We start from the raw sequence: 4760 nt of genomic DNA on the forward strand, positions 1-4760 counted from the left end.
GCAAAGCCTCCCCTCACATTCATTTACAATAGCAAGTACATATTGAAATATCCTTTTTTTATTCTATTTAATCCTTTATGTAAAAATAGACATTAAAAGTAATAACTACACATTCTTCTCCCTCAAATTTTCTGTATGGATACAACTATTTTTGAAATGTTAAAACCGAATCAGTACTTTATCAACTAAAACAAATATAACTTCCCTAAAACTGAAAATAAAATTTTCATTCAATTAAGTAGTTTAATTCGATGATTGTGTGCACGAGTTACAACTTCAGTTATTATTCACAAACATGGGCAAGCCATATATCTCTTGACTGATCAAAATGACAAACTGGCAGATGATTTTAAAAGGAAACCAGATCAGATAGCCCACAAGAACAAGACCTCAACTCATCACATAAATACCTAAAACGAATAAACGACCACAAATTAGTTTGCATAGTGAAACTAACATTGATGTGAAAACAAATGTTGTTGATAATCCAATTCCAAAAACTACTGCAATACTTGATGCACATTAAAGATATAGCGACCATTAGAGCACAAAGGGTTTGTAAAGCAAGAGCAAAATGTTTGAAACTAGGAAATTTTGCATTGAGTTATAACAAGATTGAAGGTCATAATGGTGTACCACAGCAGAGTCAAAGTAGAATTCTTGCAACATTAAAGATAAAATTTCCTTTGTTTCTGCTTGTGGAAAAGACAAAAACATAAAATGAGTATATCAACAGATAAAATTTCCAATTTTTCATTGAATAACAAACATGACATGAGTATACAAGTCGTGAAAAATATTTTGACCCCAACAATATTTCTTCTCAAGCTCTGTCACTGACTGTCATCCTAACCAACCACCAAGCCCCTTTCCAAAACTCAACTATGCAATTTAAGAGACAAACACAGTTCTTCACTAGGCTAATTTCCAACAATCTCAAATCCTACTGAATCTGAAAGCAATAAGGAACCATAAAATGATTCTTCCATTCAAAAAGCATTGGAAGAATTCATCCACAATTCTTCTGGATATTGAACATAAAACTATTCAATTCTTAATTGCTTATCACATAACGAAAGTCCATATACCAAATCAAACTCATATGCTCCTTCAGCCTTTCAATTCCTCCAACAAAAACACAATAAGCAAGTATCCTTCCTAGGACAAGTGATTCATAATCGTACAATCCCCTCCAATATATATATATCTATATATATATATATATATATCTATATCTATATATATATATATATATATATCTATATATATATATATATATATCTATATATATATATATATATATATATATAACCTCTGGAAATAAGAAGATTGGAAGCGAACCATTCGAACGTGGGGGTTGGAGCGCCTCAAGTGTCGATTTTTTGGCCTCTGAAGAACCTCTGCTCTGCGGCATGGTTAGGTTAGGGTTTCACAGTAACCCCTTCTTCTTGGCGCCAAAATCGAATAGAAGAAGAAATAAGAAAGTATAATAAGGAGAAACGAAGCAGAGATTGTCGTTTAGACCACATTCAATAAGCAAATCCAAATCCAAATCCAAACGGGTATGGGTTTGGGTGCCGCTCCACCCCATCTAGTAATAAGAATAATATAATATATATATATATATATATATATATATATAAAGAAATATATTAAGAAAATACATTTGTAACGAAATTTATATTTGTTCTGTTTACAAAGTTCACTCATAATTTTAGAATAATATTTAATTGATGTTACTAATTACTATATTAATAAATAAATGAAATTTTTATTATTTTTTTGGATATAAAAAATATTATATAATTATTTGTTAATATAAGATGAGTTAATGATGTCTGAAATGAGTTAACAATAATTATTTCTTTTTAAAATAATATTATATAATAAGTGAATCTCATCAGCAATAACATTTATTTAAGGGTTAAATATGTTTTTAGTCCCTAAACTATTGGTCGTTTTTTGTTTTAGTTCTCGAAAACTAACGCCGTTGCTGATGTGTCTAACGTCTCTGTCCACATGTAATTGTTTTTTTGCTAACGTGTGTTAAGTGATCTGGGATGGAATTGATTTTTGAAACAACTACTTTCCAAGTCAAGCTTTTCTCGGAGTGACCCAATCTCTACCTTCACTTTGTCTTCTCTGTTCTTCAATTCTTCTTCTATTTTATCAAAGTCTTCAACTTGATACACCACACGCAGAAGTGACACAAGCTCCGAGATACTCATTTCGCTGTAATGCTTTTGAGAAGTAGTAGAAATAGAGCTCTGCAAAGACCCAGATTCGGTTTTGGGTTGAAGTGCCATGAGAAGTCCAAAAGACGCCGACAGTTGGAGGGTTTTCTGTCTCTGATCTGTATCCTTCTATTGGACTTCTTCAAGTTATTACTGGGATTAGGACTAGAGTTGAGAAGATTCATCAAGGAATGGATAGAGTACTTCAGAACATTGTTAGAGATCATAGGGAAGATCTAGTTGATGTTCTTTTAAGGCTTGAGAAAAATGGTGATCTCGAACACCCCCTATCAGACACGGTTGTCAAAGCAACCCTTTTGGTATGTTTCTGTTAACACTCTATGAAAAGTTTCCCAATATATAAAGTCATATATTTTGTACATATGATTTCTCTTTTTCTGGTTTAGTTTATGATTGTATGATACAGTCCAAGTTTTCGGATATGACAGTGTTGATTGAAATTTATTGAAGATAAAAGCTATATAAAGGGTTATAACTTATAGTCTATGTGAGCAGGTATATTGTTTTTTTCTATTTTTTTTCTTTTTATTTCCATCGGAAAAAAGAAAATAAAGAGAAAACCTAAAATACTTTAATTCAGTACCCTTTCACTTATTTGAATTTCGTAGAAATTGAAATTGTAATTATTATGTGATAGAAAAACTGATTTGTATGGTTAAAAGGAAAAATTAATAGATACTTAATTATTGAAAGTGAAAAGGTGTATAAGTTCATATTCGTCGTTCCCTTTCCCTGTTCACCTTTTTCAGTTCACCTTCTTTCATACGTTTCCAAACACACTTTCTTTCTTCCTTCTTCTTCTTTCTTCATTTGCTCAAATTCCGTTGCTTGCACCAGAGGTAGCGGCTTCTTCTTCTTTCGCTCGGAGCTTGTGTCACTTCTGCGTGTGGTGTATCAAGTTAAAGACTTTGATAAAATAGAAGAAGAATTGAAGAACAGAGAAGACAAAGTGAAGGTAGAGATTGGGTCACTCCGAGAAAAGCTTGACTTGGAGAGTAGTTGTTTCGAAAATCAGTTCCATTCCCATATCACTTAACACACGTAAGCAAAAAAAGCAATTAGACACATCAGCACATTTTTAACGGCGTTAGTTTTCGAGGACTAAAACCAAAGTTTCGAAAAGAATGAAGACCAAATTGTACCTTATTTTGAAAGAGGAACTAAAACCATAAACGACCAATAGTTTAGGGACTAAAACATATTCAACCCTTTATTTAAAAATGTTATCTACAGGAACAGTTAATGTAAAGGAATGTTACTATAATATATAAAGTTTATCTATAGAAATACTTTTAATAACTGTAAAAGAAAGATACTACAAAAAGTGTTATGCTAATTGGTATTTCGTAATGTGTATTCTTTTAGGAATTAACTGTTATTCAAAATATTATTTTACAAAATCTTCACACATGCTTTAACTAGGAGAAGCTATTTTTTCTGCAATAGAATCTAACTGTCTATTTTTAATTGTTATTCAAAATATATTTTTTTGCTGTATGTTTTTTTACAATCATATTTATTTCAGTTGAATTAGTCCGAGGGTTGGTCGTTCTTCTTTGTTCTGCTCTCTTTTGATTTTCAATCCTTTCTGAGAACACAATCCACTCTGATGGGTTGTTGACCTGCAGAAGACACTCCGACGCTCAAGTTAGATATATTTCATGAAGAGGTCATTATTTTATTAGGATAGAAAATGATCTATGTACCTCGATACCAATTGTATATTTATAGGACTTGTGGCAGCCAAGTCTATTGATTAACCATTAGTGCATTATATTTTTTGCCAATATAACTTGTCAATCACTCATAAATACAGTATATTCCTCCTTAATATGGCCATTAAACGTATTAATGAACCATTAATGATATTTACCTTTCCTGGTTAGCGTTTACCTGACAGTCGGTTGGTGGTCTGTTTTGACTCCGGATTCTCCTCAGTCGATCGATCACCAGGGTAGGGTATAGTAATATTATTCCCCATTCAGAAGACTTGGACTCTGATCTTATTAAAAATGTTTTTAAACTTATGGTTTGAGAAAGAACATTTAAATTAGAATCAATATTAGAAGTAAGTTACTTTTTATTAGTTATTTTTAATTTTGTAATCTACATATTTGATTGCTTAAAGAGTTCACATTAAAATGGAGCAGTTTATATATTTAATAAATTAACACTTGAACAATTAAGTAGATTGGTGATATAATTTGAACAAAATCTTGATTTGCGAATTTAAAGCTGCAATGACAAAGGTTAAAAAGTCAAAATAGTTTGGCAAAATCTCTTAAAATATTATTTTATTGAAAGTTCTATTTCCATAAGAAACCAGTGTTATTTCACAATAATAGTAATTAGATAGACAAAGTAAGAAAAAACAGAATATAACAAAAAAAAATTCACTCCCTCTCATATTTATATAATTATTTCCACCTCACACATAATCTATCTTTCATGTGTGAATTGACCATCCTCATCCTTGCACTTTTTTAGTTACCCACAATTATAGGA

General features: G+C 31.1%; 1 long non-coding RNA gene across 1 annotated transcript; it reads right to left on the bottom strand.

The window, feature by feature from the left end:
- Positions 1-206: 206 nt before the first annotated feature.
- On the bottom strand, positions 207-1499 carry LOC148200137 (uncharacterized). The gene is made up of 2 exons (XR_015786305.1): positions 1342-1499; positions 207-410 (listed from the first exon to the last, which is right to left on the bottom strand). It is a non-coding gene; the product is annotated as an uncharacterized LOC148200137 (long non-coding RNA).
- Positions 1500-4760: the final 3261 nt, after the last annotated feature.

Source organism: Vigna umbellata, chromosome 4 (genome assembly GCF_029865625.1).
Source record: "Vigna umbellata cultivar VRB3 chromosome 4, Vumbellata_1.0, whole genome shotgun sequence".
In the NCBI taxonomy this organism is placed as follows: domain Eukaryota; kingdom Viridiplantae; phylum Streptophyta; class Magnoliopsida; order Fabales; family Fabaceae; genus Vigna; species Vigna umbellata.